Source organism: Chlorocebus sabaeus, chromosome 18 (assembly GCF_047675955.1).
Source record: "Chlorocebus sabaeus isolate Y175 chromosome 18, mChlSab1.0.hap1, whole genome shotgun sequence".
In the NCBI taxonomy this organism is placed as follows: domain Eukaryota; kingdom Metazoa; phylum Chordata; class Mammalia; order Primates; family Cercopithecidae; genus Chlorocebus; species Chlorocebus sabaeus.
Genome location: NC_132921.1, coordinates 41,185,408 through 41,201,710, shown reverse-complemented (window position 1 = coordinate 41,201,710; position 16,303 = coordinate 41,185,408). Strand labels below are relative to the sequence as shown.

General features: G+C 40.7%; 1 pseudogene; it reads left to right on the top strand.

The window, feature by feature from the left end:
* Window positions 1-7,623: 7,623 nt before the first annotated feature.
* LOC119618410 (UPF0235 protein C15orf40-like) lies at window positions 7,624-8,471 on the top strand (annotated as a pseudogene).
* Window positions 8,472-16,303: the final 7,832 nt, after the last annotated feature.

Genomic DNA, 16,303 nt, shown 5'->3' with positions numbered 1-16,303 from the left:
TGTCATGCCATGCCTCCTGTCTTGAGGACCTGTACATATAATAAACTTTGCTTTCCTGAGCCTCTCCTCTGTCTCCACTTGTGGCAGCACCTAACTGACCATCATGTTAAAAAAAAATAAAAAAAAAAAAATTCCAAAACAATGTGGCGGTGAGAAAACAAGAGGTATCCCCGGGGTATGGAAGTGGCTCAGTGGGACAAGAGCACAATATCTATGTGGAGCAGAGGCTGGTAAACTGGGCCATGGGCCAGATCTGGCTTAACACCTGTTTTTGTATAGCCTGTGATTAAAGAATGAATTTTATATTTTTAAGTGACTGGAAAAAAAAATCAAAAAAGAAAAGAATGACATTTCATGATGTGAAAATTATATAAAATTTGTAAACTTATATGAAATTTCAGTATTCAGTAATCAAGTTTTATGGGAACATAGTCACAATCATTCATTTTCTATTGTTCATGTCTGATTTCAGAGAATTGAGTAGTTATGACATAAACTGTGGGGGCTGTGAAACCTAAAATGTTTACTACCTGGCCATTTACAGAGTTTACTAACTCCTGATTGAGGGAATTAACAGGGGGATGTTGAGAAGGGTGGATAAATAGCAACCAGTCTTCAAAAACATGCTTGATGATTGAAAGACTTTGAGGGATATATGGCATAATCAGGATACTAGGCTTTTAAAATTGCAAACAAAAGACATTCCCAGATGCCCTATGTAGTAATAACTTATTATAAGGTCACAAAGCGAAGCAGGACAGCAAGGCAACTGGCTCAGGGGGAGTGGAGCCATTCTGAGCCCCAGGACTTCCACGCCTCAAGAAAAGTAGCTCATCCACTGCAGTAGTCATCATGACCTCAGGGAAACCACCAACAGAGACTGTCTGGCTAGGCTGATTTGACACCCTGTAATATGGAGCATGCCTTATTGCACAAGGTATGATGGCTGGCCTCCTGTATGCCCAGCCTGTCCATGGTCAAGACAATGGTAGAAGAGCATGTTCTGTCTTTCTCAACACTCGGTACTGGAGCCCCAGCAACTGTACAAGAACTGCTTGAGGGGATTTTCCTTTGAAGGAAGATGTGAGCACAGTAGCTCCTTAGCATTTTAAGGATTCTTTCTCAGTGTTAGAGTAAAAATCCTGCCCCCATAGGCCCTGGTGCTACTTTGGGGGACACACCTACCTTGGCTGGAGTGGTGGAGGGAGCTGGGAGATGGGGAGATCTTCACATCAGCCTCTTTGCTCTCATTATCCTGCTCTAGGCTTCACAACTACTCCAAGTATCTTGTTGGTTCAAAGGATCCAAAGGTAGGTATATTAGTCAATTTTCATGCTGCTGATAAAGACATAGCCATTTAATGAATTTGCAGTTCCATGTGGCTGGGGAGGGCTCACAATCATGGTGAAAAGTGAAAGGCATGTCTCACATGGCAGCAGACAAGAGAAGAGAGCTTGTGCAGGGAAACTCCTTCTTATAATAGCTATCAGATCTCATGAGTTTTACTTATTATCAGCAGAACAGCATGGGAAAGACCTGCCCCACAATTCAATTACCTCCCACAAGGTCCCTCCCACAACATGTGGAAATTCAAGATTGGATTTAGGTGGGGACACAGCCAAGCCATATCACTCCAACCCTGGCCCCTCCCAAATCACATGTCCTCACATTTCAAAACCAATCATGCCTTTCCGACAGTCCCCCAAAGTCTTAACTCACTTCAGCATTAATGCAAAAGTCCACAGTCCAAAGTCTTATCTGAGACAAGGCAAGTCCTTTCCACCTATGAGCCTATAAAATCAAAAGCTAGTTAGTTACTTCCTAGATACAATGAACATGCAAGCATTGGGTAAGTACAGCCATTCCAAATGGCAGAAATTGACCAAAACAAAGGGGAAACAGGCCCTATTCAAGTCCAAAATCCAGTGAGGCAGTCAAATCTTAAAGCTCCAAAATGATCTCCTTTGATTTCATGTCTTACATTCAGGTTACACTGATGCGAGGGGTGAGTTCTCATGGTCTTGGACAACTCTGCCCCTGTGGCTTTTCAGGGTACAGCCTCTCTCCCAGCTGCTGTCACAGGTGGACATTAAGTGCCTGTGGCTTTTCCAGGAGCACAGTGTAAACTGTCACTGGATCTACCATTCTGGTTTTTGGAGGACAGTGGCCCTCTTCTCACAGCTCCAGTAGGCAGTGTCCCAGTAGGGACTCTGTATGGGGGCTCCAACCCCACATTTCCCTTTTGTACTGCCATAGCAGAGGTTCTCCATGAGAGCCCTGCCCCTGCATAAGACTTCTTCCTGAACATCCAGGTATTTCCATACATCCTCTGAAATCTACGTGGAAGTTCCCAAACCTCAATTCTTGACTTCCGTGCACTTGCAAGCTCAACATCACGTGGACGTTGCCCAGGCTTAGGACTTGTGTCCTCTGAAGCCATGACCTAAGTTCTATGTTGGTCCTTTTCAGCCATGGCTGGAGTGGCTGGGACGGAGGGCACCAAGTCCCTACACTGAATGCAGCACGGAGACCCCGGGCATGGCCCACTAAACCACATTTTCCTCCTAGGTCAGTGGGCCTATGATGGGAGGGGCTGCCATGAAGACCTCTGACATGCCCTGGAGACATTTTCCCCATTGTCTTGGGGATTAACATTCAGCTACTCATTACTTATGCAAATTTCTGCAGCCAGCTTGAATTGCTCCTCAGAAAATGGGATTTTTTTTTTCTATCACATTGTCAGGCTGCACATTTTCTGAACTTTCCTGCTTTCCTTCCCTTTTAAAACTGAATGCTTTTAACAGCACCCAAGTAAGCTCTTGAATGCTTTGCTGCTTAGAAATTTCTTCTGCCAGATACCCTAAACATCTCCCTCAAGTTCAAAGTTCCACAAATCTCCAGGGCAGGGGCAAAATGCTGCCAGTCTCTTTGCTAAAACATAACATGAGTCACCTTTGCTCCAGTTCCTAACAAGTTTCCCATGTCTATCTGAGAACACCTCACCTTGGATTTCATTGTGCATATTATTATCAGCATTTTGGTCAAAGTCATTCAACAAGTCTCTAGAGAGTCCCAAACATTCCCACATTTTCCTGTCTTCTTCTGAGCCCCCCAAACTCCAACCTCTGCCTGTTACCCAGTTCCAAAGTTGCTTCCACATTTTGGGGTGTATTTTCAGCAGCACCCCACTCCTGGTACCAATTTATTATATTAGTCCATTTTCATGCTGCTGATAAAGACATACCCATTTAGTGGACTTACAGTTCCATGTAGCTGGGGAGGCCTCACAATCATGGCGGAAGGCAAATGGTACATTTCACATAGCAACAGACAAGAGAAGAGAGCTTGTGCAGAGAAACTCCCCCTTATAATAACTATCAGATCTTGTGAGAGTTACTCACTCTCACAAGAACAGCACAGGAAACACTTGCCATCATGATTCAATTACCTCCCTCTGAGTCCCTCCCACATCACACGGGAATTCAAGATGATATTTGAGTGGGGACCCAGCCACACCATATCAGTAGGTAAAAGCTTCAGCTCTGAATTTTAATGTTGTGTCATAAAAACCTAGTCTGTTTTATCTGTTGCTTTGATGACTACTTTGTCTTGTAGCATTCTGTGTCTTTTAATGCAGGCACTTCTGTTCTTTTTCAAAAAAAGGAACAGGAATGAAGGAGAAAGGAAGAGGGAGGGAGGGAGGAAGGGAGGAAGGAAGGAGGGAGGGAGGAAAGGAGGGAGGGAGGGAGGGGAGGAGGGAAAGATGGAAGAAAGGAGGGAAGGAAGGAAGGAAGGAAGGTGGGAGGGAGGCAGGGAGGGACGGATGGGGGAGGGGAGGGGAGGGGAGGGGGGGGGGAGAGAGAGAGAGAGAGAGAGAGATGCCCTTCAGAGTGCATCTCTGCATTAGCAATTAAAAGCTGGCAAGGAGCTGTTCATCTATCCTCCTCTGAAGATATTTATTTGTATCACAGTTACTTTGAATAAAATAGTAAAAGATTATCTTTTTAACCAGCTTAGCAAGTCCCAACAGTTCTCAAATCTGAGTTTCTGAAAGGTCTTTGTCCTTCTCTTTTCTAAAGCATTTTCATTATTTGAATAGAGTAGCCAGAAACCAGAGTTTTTCAGGAAACTCAAAACCTGAAAAACAAAATAGTTCTTATATAATTGGCAGGAATCCTATACTGAGTGTTGAGAATTACAGAACATGCTCTTCTACCATTTTCATAGCCATGGACAGGCTGAGCATGCAGGAGGCCAGCCATAATACCTTGTGTAATAAGGCATGCACCATGTTAGAGGAAAATAAATCCATCCAACCAGACAGTTTCTGTTGGTGGCTGCCCTAAGGTCATGACTCATCCTGCAGTGGATGAACTACTTTTCTTGAGATATAGAAGTCCTGGAACTCAGAGTGTCTTTACTCCCCTGAGCCAATTGCCTTGCTGTCTCACTTCCACAGATGGAGAAAATAGTAAAGTGAACGTGGTGAAATAACCAGGGAGAGAACCTGAATTCTTATCCTTACTCCATTACTCAACCTGTGAGATCTTGAGTGAATCAAAACCCTTCAGGGACTCTAATTGTTCAGATAGGAGATATGAATAATAACACTTCTGTGACATACATCACAGCTGGCATTGGGGTCAAGTGGAAATATATACATTCCAGGCTTTAGAAATTGTCAAATATAGGATAAATCAGAATAAAAGATATAAACATTAGTATGCAAAATGATATGGTTTTGCTGTGTCCCCACCAAGATCTCATCTTGAATTGTAGTTCACATAATCTCCACATGCTGTGGAAGGGACCTGGTGGGAAGTAATCGAATCATGGGGGCAGATTTTGTCCATGCTGTTCTTGTGATAGTGAAAAAGTCTCATGAGGTCTGATGGCTTTATAAAGGGCAGTTACCCTGCATACCCTCTCTTGCCTGCTGCCATGTAAGACATGCCTTTGCTCATCTTTCACCTTTTGCCTTGGTTGTGAGGCCTCCCCAGTTATGTGGAACTGAGAGTCCATTAAACCTCTTTTTCTTTATAAGTTACCCAGTCTTGGGTATGTTTTTATTAGCAGCATGAAAATAACTAATACACAGAATAAATGTGACCGCATTCATATTGCCAGAATAAGTGTTCTTAGCTGCAGGAGAATGAGCCCTCATGCCAGGCCAGATTGATGAGGGGTTACTTTATGATGATTTGGAGTTTCATGAGGGTCTTGAAGACAAGAGAAAGAGAAAGCATTCTAGGCTGCAAGAAAGGTGCGGAAATAAACTTGGAAGCCAAAATGTTTGATGTATGTTTAAGGAGCAGTAAATAAACTAGATTACTGGCTTGAGCAGACTAAGTGTGTTAGCAAAGTTGTGGGGCATGAATGTGGAAAAAGTAAGTTGAAGACACACCATTGGAGGCTTTGAATGCCAGGTTTAGATATTTGGGTTGTTCAGAAGAAAAGGGCCAGTAATTTTAGAGTAATGACTTGGCAATAGTGTGCAACTACATCAGGGAGAAATGGGCAGCAGCCAGACCCTACTAGCAGCCATTGCTTTCATGCATCTAGGGACAGGATAAGGAATTAAGCTGAAGCTATCGTTGTGCTGGCTGCTCTGAAGGACTTGGTAACTGAAGAGGCTATAGGGAGAATGAAGAACCACTTCCTCTGAGTTTGGCTGGTATAAGGAAATGAGATACTATTGTTGAAAATGGGGAACATATAAGAGGGAATTCTCATCCTGGGAGGAAAAATTAACTCACTTTTCAGCCTCAGTGTTTGAGGGGAGGAACATATGGGTCTTGAAAGGATTCTAATTCACCACACAGAAAAGGGCTTTGAGGAAAGAAGGGGCATGAGGGGGCTTGGACCCCCTCCCCCGCTCCCAGAGAAAGACAGGAGGCAACCATTGCCAAACATTGATAGACTGAGAAGGCTCTCCAAGAAAGTCATGACGAAGGCTTAGAGAACTCCAACAAGGAGGGAGACAGCTTCCAGAGGAACCTGAATAAGGGAGAAAGAAAGGCTGAACTCTCACATTCAAACCCTTGGTGGTCTGAGCCTGACCTTCCCTGTAGGTCTCCCACACAGAGGAAAACTGCAATTCAAGACAAATGTTTCAGAACCAGGCAAATGGGGAGTCAGACACCAAGGAGTGCTAATTTATATTTAAATACAACATTTTTATTACTTTTCTAGAAATTTGACACCAACCCTCATTTTAAACTAGACAAAGCAGCATAACTTTTTTCTTTCAAAATGATTGACACTCAAAAGGTAATACCCTTTAAATTCCTCCAATTAAAGCAAATTTAATTTTAAGTTTAATTAAAGGAAACTTTAATTAGAAAGAAGATTAAATTTTAATTAAATTTCTCTAAAATCTTCATACCGGCCTTTACAGCTAATATTTCTGTCAGAAATCAAATCCCTCCTTAATATTCTAAAATTCTTTTCTAGCATTTTCCTTCGTATTAAAACAGCATCTCACCAGCTGTACCTGCCACTGTGAAAATTATTCCCATCTTAAAATACTGGAAGTACAACGGAGAAACCAAAGTCTCCCTGGGCAGAGAAGGAAAAACAATATATTCTATTATTGATGAGATTTTTATTTTCCATCTCCTCCCAGTCCTTTCTGAAACGATTAGGTGTGATGGGCCTGCTGTGAGCCAGTTGTACTGCATCCACAGCATCAACAAATATTTATGGAACACCTACTGTGTGCATGGCCCTGCACTAAGTTTCCTGTCTAACAGGGAAATGTTAAAATCCTAGCTCAGCCAGAGACACCAGCCGACAGAGCCTAGACGACAAGCTACACCTAGTGGTTTCTTGACGGCTGCTTCGTTCCCAGAGTCAGGAAGAGAAATGCCATCTCCTCCCAGCTGGTCCAGCATCTTCCCCCTGCCCCAAGCTGCTTGATGCTAGCGAGAAAGGCCTTGAATTAAGAGACATAAGTCTCAGATTCTAGACCTAAATCGTCATTAGATAACAATATTATCTTTGGGAAAACCCTAAACTCTCCATTTTTCACATTTCTCTTTTGTAAAATGGGGTAATAAAACCCAAGGATGTCATAAAGATCAAATGAATTAACGTAGATAGAAAAAGTTTCTGAGAAGGCAAAGTGGCGGTTAGTGTAACTTATGAGGATATTGCCGACTGGCCTTCCCCTTCCCGCCGCAGATTCTGCCTGCTTTAAACACTCTAGCTGGATCCTCAGCGGTCCCCGGATGTCTTCCGGTTCATTGCTTGCTGTTCTCACATTCACCATGCTGTAAAGGTGGTTCTGTTAATCTTCGTTCCCACAACTACTTCCTGTTACCACATTGCGTGTCCTCATTCCTTTCCTCTCAAGACCTCTTCTTGCTCTCTGTCAACCCATAACCAAGCTCAACTCCTCCCAGAAGCCAGCACTGAGCAGAGCCCCGGACAGGGAACATTCTCTTGCTCCTGATACTCCTTTAGACACGCACCCTCCCCTAGACTGCTCTACGCTCTGGATACTGACATATAGCAGAGCCTCTGCCTCCAGAAATGTGGAACATACTTCAAGACCCCCCGCAGAAGAGTGAAGTTAAAATAAAGTGAGAATAGAGAATTTCATTAAGGCTTCCCCAGGGAGGGATGCTGGGGCTTGGCAGCGGGCTGAGGCAGCTCAGGGCAGCATTGAGTATTCGGGGCTCCACTCGGCTCCCTCTTGGCACCAAGATGCAGAGGAAAGCTGGCGCGATGACGAAGGGTAAAAGCCAGATCAAAGAACCAGAGAGACCACTTCCTCCCTTAGGTCCTGTGGCAGTTGTTTCTGAAGGTTGTGTCACCATAGCCATCCAAACCTGGCTCCAAACAAAATACTGTAACAGATTTGACAGCAGAGGCGGTACATGTGGCTATCGGCAGCGCCTCCATCGGAGAGGGAGGATAATGCTGAGCTTTACGGCGTATCTGTCCGAGGTCTTAGAACTCAGGAAGAGTGATGTGGTTTTGGATAAGGGTGGTACCTCGCATGAAAAGGTAGTGAAGCTTTTGGCCTCCACAAATCTAGAAGAAATCTTGAGGAAATTTACAAAGAAAGCTGAAAACAAAGCAAGAAATGGAAAATACATCCTTGAGAAACTTTTATTGCTAATGATGAAGAGGTCGTTACATGCACATTCAAATATATATATGACTCCAAAAAGTAGACATTTGAAAAATAATATATATTGAACATATATATTATGTTCAATATTGAACATAGGTTCTAAAATCCCTGACCCCAAACAGCCTGGAACCTGTTACTCTGATTTCATGGCATTATAGAATAACAGAGCTGGAAAGAATATTCAAAGTGACCTGATTTAACACTTTTCATTCTCTGGGGGGGTTCTGATATCCAGGAGTTGACAGACTTGTTCAAGATCATAACATGCAAGATGGCAACTCAAACCCAACACCCTTGACTCCTTGTTGAATGCAGTTTATCCAGCTTGTAAATTAAAATTACTGTATCTCCACGACAGTTCTGGAATTCTGGGGATTGCCTTCTAATCCTGTTTACAAGTGACAGAAAAATTGTTACACTGTTCTGCAGTGTTACCTTATATTTTAAAATGCCTATGTAAGTGAAAGAAAATAATTTTTTACATCTTTTAAAGATGATATTGACCATTTTATAAAAAAGTAATGAATAATCACGACTTGTAATTAAATGTGAATTATACATTTGAGGAAAAAAAGAATTTCATTAAATGAAAGTTATCATGAATTTACTTGACAGGAAGAAAAATCTCTTCTTCACGTTTCTAGGTTGAGTTTCCCATCCCTGTAAAGAAACTGTGCTAAGCTCTGTGCCCTGTACTCCCTGTACATGTCAATCACACACCCCATTTCCTTCAGTTCTAATACGTGCAAGGGCCTGTGATGCATGCTCTGGAAAGATGTTCTCTAACTTTATGTGTTATTATCCCCTAACACGCTAGATGCCTCCTCCCCAGGGTGCCTTTCGCCCTGGACCTGGAACACCACTGTCTCCTCAATCCTATCCTCACCCAATCTTCAAGATCTCAACCAAACCCAACCTCCTGGAAGTGTCTGACTCCTCAGCCCTTTCTTCTGACTTCTTGAATTCCTAGGGTTTGGTGACACAGGATGAAGTATTTGATACAGGATTTGGTGTTGTTCTTTGCTATACCCTGTGTGTCCTGTCTGTCTCCTCACCTCGCTACAGCTTTTCCAAAGAAGGATCTGTGTCTTTTGCTCTTTCTGAAGCTCTTGCTGTGCTCAGGCTGCTGCTGCAGGCATACTAGGGAACCAGTAAACACTTCTTCCTTAACTGTTTTTTAAAAGGGAATAGAAGCCCTATTCTACTTTGTCTACTGGTGCAGGGTACACCAGAGATGTAGTAATTCTCACAAAGCCGCAGAGACAATGATTACATGAGCCTAGAAGCAAGCAAAAATGAGTGATAGACAGAAATAGAAAATGGAAGAACAATGAAGGTTGCTTAAATCAGTGAGTTTAGCACAAGATAGAAGTGAAAATATGGAGGCTGACTTCTTCTAGAAGTGTGTGGGAGTTTGAGAGACCCCCAAAGTGAGATATATAAGCCAAGGGCAGAGACCACAGAGAAGATTGTGTTTCCATGGCCAGCTCTCGGCCTGGAGCTCCATCATTCAACTGCGAAATGGGTACAATGTCATTCTCACACTCCTACTTTAAGGACGTTTGCAAGACCTAATTATTTATTATTCATAAAGGGCTTTGAACTCTTCACATGCAAGACACCAAGAGAAGTTCAAAGAATGAGTCAGTATCATTATTAGCTATAGTTCAACTCAAAGCGAGAGGAAAAATTATGACCATTTTCAGTGCACCTGTCAGCTTGGTCTTTTTTATCATTTGTAGGATTTTTGTGGCTAAATCAGAATTGCTCTTCATTACTTTTTCACTGGCAATTAAAAAAAGATCAAAATGGGACTTGCAACAAGGAATCTGAATGCTAATTTTTGTTCTCTGTAAAAAGGTAAAACATACGTCTCAGAAATATCTTGGGAATACTTTTCTATTTAGACTATCAAGCATGTCAGGGAATAGGTGACTTAACTGCCTCGGAAAAACTGGAGCTCAGAGAAATGGAGGAAGAAGGTAAAACTCACCAGTTTTAAATGTTGATTTTTTTTTTCTTTTTTATACCAATTGCCAAACCTCCAAACTGCCAAAATTATGGAACACCTTTTCTTAAGCTGAAGTTCTGAATAGAACTATCGTTCTCATTATCATAATACTGCCAACAATAAGTCCTGACATATATTCTCTCTCTCCTTCTATCCACCATCCATGCCTGCCCCCGCCAACAGCACAGTCTTTGGGAGGTGAGTTTCTCAAAGTTCCAATGGGACTGGAGTTTGATCATTTTCTTTGCTGTTCTGTCTCAAGCTTTCTTTGGGGTTTGTTTTCCATCAGGGGCTCATGTCTGCGGGTCATGTCCTTCTCTTGCTGAGGTCTCTGTTTGCCTCTGGCTTTCTTTATTTCTTGCCTTTTTCTTGACCTGTTTGCTTTCAGGAATACCTTTACTGAGAATCTGCTCACTTCAGTCTTTAACAAATTGAGAATTAGGACCAACCACAGTCATTGCTCTCACTTCTTTCTAGCATTTCTCCTTTCTCTCTGACATACATTAGTTCATTCACCAAAGTGAACATGTGTGTTGGAGTTGCAAATGGAGATTAGGGATGAGCAAAATGTGTCAGTTACTCAAACACCCTATTTCCTTCTCTGTCTTAGATTAATCCTTCCTGGGAACCTGAATATGAATTTTTAAATAATGTTTAAAGATGACAAGTGGAGAATAAGTTGGCTTGAAAATAAACTGCCAAACTACAATACTTTCTGCTTTGCCTGCCAAAACTGGGAGTTGAGATGGCTCTGCACATTATTATCCTTCCACAGTAGCAGATGCTGTCTAAACAACAAAAGGAGGTGAGGTGGCCCACCTGGATGGACTGCTAGGTAACAATCCATATTGTCCCTGACCCAAAAGAATCGTAGGCGCTTGAACTGTGCTGTGGGCTTATTAGTAATTCACCAGAGGCTTTGTGTCCATATTCAGGGTATTCACAAGTATTCTTTAAGGGGCTTTTCATCCCATAGCAATAATTGGGTACCACATGACTACTCAATCTAAAATATCTTGAATATGTGTTTAATAATTCCTCTCTTTCTATAAATTATTTCTCCAGAATTTGTTGTTGTTTTGTTCTTGTTGCTAGGGAGATTTATATAATATAAACAACAAAAGGACCCCCATTTCAATAATACTTCCTTAAACATAATAATTTTAAAACAACACTTAATGCTCAGAGAGATACCGGGGATAGTAACAATGAGAAATGGACCTTTTAAAAGACTCCATGATATTCTTATTTCTTTATTCTCTGGCTCAGAATTCTATTTCTAGGAGAATCTCTATCTAAATGTTCCACTTTAAACACACATACACATGCAAATACCCCCTCCACTCTCACACCCTATACGCAGATAAACGTGGTACTTCTTATTAGCTTCATTTTTAATACCAGTCCTTATTTTCAAATTTCCTCAGACATTATTTGTTCCCTTACAAAACACTATACTCATCTCCGATTTATCATCCATAACCAAACATTTGAAAAAAAATTACTCAACTGTTATATCCAGCACTAGACTGGAGATGGGTGACCTATATTCTGATCCCAGCTTTGCAAATAATAGTTTAGTGACCCGGAATAATTTACTCTCACTAAGTCTAATTTCTTCATCAGTAAAATACGGAACTTAACTGTCTTGTCTATTTACAAGGTTATTGTAAGAAATACTTGAAAACTGAATATAAATTTGAAGTAGAATGCTTATTATTGTCCATATCTACCTTATGGCATCTCTGCTTCTGCCATCCTCTCTGATAGTGTCTCTGTTGATTGCCACTTCTCCCATTTATTATTCACTCTTTCATGTATTCAACACACATTTATCATATACCAACTCTACGCCAGGCAGTGGGAACTCGCAGGCGCATGGAAAAGACTGGTATCTCAGCTGAATATGGCACCCCTGTATGAGAAGTACCCAAAGTTCTGGAAGGCACCTACCCCAGAGGATGAAAACGTAAAAGGATTCGAAGCAGTTCATCATTATATATATTACAGAACAGACATGTGCCTTATCGTGCTTTCCATCTCAGTCACTCACCATTCATTCCTCTTTCCTAATAGGATTTTCTTTTGAGGAATTTGCTCTTTCTTCATTGGCCAAGGAGCAGACTCAACCAATGCTAATTGGGTTCTGACCTAACACACAAAATTTGTTCTATGGTGGTAGAGAACCTTTAAATAGTAGTAATTTACTGATTATTGACACAGCCTTTGACCCAGCTTTCTCTGACATAAGACTGTTGCAATCATTACACGTCTTGCTCCACTAGAACTGGCTATTTCTACCCTCTTCCATGCCTGTTTCTCAGCCTTTCATGTGAATTAGCAACATACTCCACTAAATATGATTTTTCCTTTAGGAGCTGGAGTTGCCTACAAAACTATATGTTAAAAAAATACACCTATATGCTAAATGTACTGTGTCTTTGTGAATATATCTGAAATATACAATCCTAAGGGCTCAATCCATATTTATTCATTCAACCAACAAATATTCATTGAGCATAAGCTATGCATCTGGCACTGTACCAGCTCACAGTCAGGAGAGGAGGACAAACAATTAACAGGTAATTAGAAGGATAATGTGTGGGAAGAAAAAAGAAGCTCCTATTGAAGATCGTGGTGGCAGACTGGAACTGAGAGAAGGCTTTCCATGAAGAAGTCATGTTTTTCCTCAGACATAGGGGATGAGGAGGAGTCTGCTGGTTAGAGGGAATGGGGATGGATTTCTAATGCGAGGGAACAATAGTTCCCCCAAGGTAGAAAAGCATGCACACAGCTTGCTCCTCTCCATTTCACGCATCATCAAGCTGCAAAGCAAAGGGATATCAAGAGGAAGCCAGGAAGTAGAGTGTTATTCCTAGTACTACAGCTAATTCACTGTGAACTTGAAAAGACAATACTTTTTCAAAAAAAAATAGTTTTGGGATACCAGTGGTTTTCCATTACTTGAATAAATTCCTTAGTGGTGATTTCTGAGATTTTATTGCACCTGTCACCTGAGTAATGTACACTGTATCTAATATGTAGTCTTTTTTCCCTCAAGCCCTCCCAAGCTTTACCTGCTGAGTCCCTAAAGTCCATAACACCACTTTTATGCCTTTGCGTCCTCATAGCTTAGCTCCCACTCATAAGTGAGAACATAGATATTTGGTTTTCCACTCCTGAGTTACTTCACTTAGAATAATGGCTTCCAGCTCCATCTAAGTTGCTGCAAAAGACATCATTTTGTTCCTTTTTATGGCTGAGTAGTATTCCATGGCGTCTATATGCCACATTTTCTTTATCCATTCATTGATCAGTGGGTACTTAGGTTGGTTCCATATCTTTGCAATTGCAATGTGCATGTGTCTTTTTCATAATGACTTCTTAAATACCCAGTAGTGGGATTGCTGGATCAAATGATAGTTCCACTTTTAGTTCTTTAAGGAATGTCCATACTGTTTCCCATAGTGGTTGTACTAATTTACATTCCCACCAGCAGTGTAAAAGTGTTCTCTTTTCAGCACATCCAAGCCAATATCTATTGTCTTCTGACTTTTTAATTATGGTCATTCTTGCAGGAGTAAGGTGGTATTTCATTGTGATTTAATTTGCATTTCTCTGATGATTAGTAGTGTTGAGCATTTTCTCATGTACTTGTTGGCTGTTTGTACATCTTCTTTTGAGACATGTCTATTCATGTTCTTTGCTCAGTTTTTGATGGTATTATTTTGTTTTGTTTGTTTGTTTTGCTGATCTGTTTGAGTTCCTTGTAAATTCTGGATACTAGTTCTTTGTCAAATGCATAGTTTGTGAATATTTTCTCCCACTCTGTGGGTTGTCTGTTTACTCTGCTGATTATTTATTTTGCTGTGCAGAAGCTTTCTAGTTTAATTTGCCCTCATATATTTATTGCCGTTTTTGTTGCATTTGCTTTTGGGGTCTTAGTCATGAATTCTTTGCCTAAGCCAATGATCAGAAAGGTTTTTCCAACGTTATTTTCTAGAATTTTTATGGTTTCAGGTCTTAGAGTTAAGTCTTTGATCCATCTTGAGTTGATTTTTGTGTAAGGTGAGAGATAGGGATCCAGTTTCATTGTTCTACATGCGGCTTGAAAAGGCAATTACTTTTGTATGCCTGTTCTCTTGTCTGTGAAATTAGGTTGGAGAGAAACATAATTTGGATGGTTTCTACTATTTTATGATTTTGTATATTTCTAATGTCTAGTATTAGATGAATAAAGGATGGGGCGTCAGTCTCCTTTCTGCTGCTCCCTGTGACATAAGAAGGTAATATAGGTAGAGAAAATTTGCAGAAGTAAAAAGAGGACACAAAGGTTAGGATGAGTGGAGTGTAAAAGGAAGAAAGGCAAAAAGTTGTCAAAGATGCCTGCACTGGTTTTTGGTTCATCAATAACTAATCCTACATAGTATTTGTTTCTTTCTTGCTTACTATTCATTTTAAGATAGCACCTCTTTCATGTTGCTTACACAATGCATTATATCTCTGTGTGGTGTGTCTCTGTGTTTGTACTCGTGTGATTTTTTTACCTAATTTTTAAAATGGAATGCAGTTATAAGTAGGCCCAATGCCTCAAATCATATCCAAAAATTGGCAGAGTTGGTGATTCAGCATAACTGATGTTGATCCCATTGGATGAATTTATTACCAAAAATCCTACCTACCTGTTTAGAGAGAAATTCTCTGGGAAGTAGGGGGCATTAAGTCAAGAAATCTACCTATTGGTCATCAGTGAGGATGTGCATTTTCTCAGTTCATAGTCCTTTATCCCTAACACTATTCTCCTCTGAACGACTAAAGAGATCTGAGCAACGGACAGGCCAGAGCTGGAAGATGAGATAAGTACACCCCAGGGAGGACAGCCCTATGACCAGAGAAGAAAGAAAATGGTCTGAAAAGAAACCACTCTAATAAGATCTGAACTTCCTTTGAGTTCCAAGACATAAGAAATCCTTGCAAATCACTTCCCGTGTAAAAAAATGTAAGCACAAGACTGTAAGGAAGTCTGCTTTCCAACAAAATTTACTGAAAGAGAAATGAATATTTAAAAAGCTTTGTTGATAGTTATGTACTATTCCCAGGTGTAAGAAGTAAAATCGAATTCAAACACGAGGTGAGCTCAGTTCCTACAAGGAGTTGATATAACCTCAGTAGTGTTAAGAAACACATCTTCCCAGACTGTGCAGGAAAAATATCTCACCAGAGATCAGGAAAGCAGTACCTCTCCAGGCATACTGTGGTGCACTCAAGACTGGGGATCAGGACCTGTGGGGTCTGAAATGTAGCTTCATTCTCACTGCTTTCATTCTCGATATTGCTCTTCTCATACACAATACATATCACTATCATTAAATCTTAGCTCACCCCTTTCCTACATGTTGGAACTCCCTCTCCTTTTCTTCCCACTTGACTATGTACTACTCACCCCAAAGGTCAAGCTGATGTTTGGTTGGCAACCACTAGGAAGCTTTTCCAATTCAAACTAACCATGTGTGGCATGTTTTCATCTAAATTCCTATGGCAACCACTGTATAACTCACTTATTTGGCACTTAAAGCTTTCTTATTTTATTATTTTGAATTAAATCAGGTAATTAATATGAAAATTCATTGAAAGTTATAAAGTGATAACCCAGCATTTTTCAGACCATATTCCATAATAAAACAAATATTACTTTTTATTGGGAAAAAAAAAGGGTTGCCTAGTAAGTGTGAGGAATGGGCAAAACTATTTATGGAAATCAGATTTGTGACTGCCTGAAGTGAGGGAAGTGAGGGGGAAGAGGATTGACTGGCAAGGATTATGAGAAAACTTTAGAGAGTGATAGAAATATTCTATATGTCATTTGGGGTTTTGGCTACAAGAGCATATCCATTGGTCAAACTCACCAAACTGTATATTCTTCTGTATGTAATTCTATCTCAGTGAAAAAGTTAAAAAGGTGTCTTTATCACAAAACTTCAAAAAGCTTCTATCAGGTTATTATACATTATAAACCTCCAGAAAGTGGTTACAGAACCTTATTTGTCCAAAGTACCCTTCTTTTCTAAAGTGTTCTTGAGATAGCAGTAATCTATGGAAAGCTCTATTCTATTACATAACATTTATTTTCTATTAGTAAACTTGATTCTCCA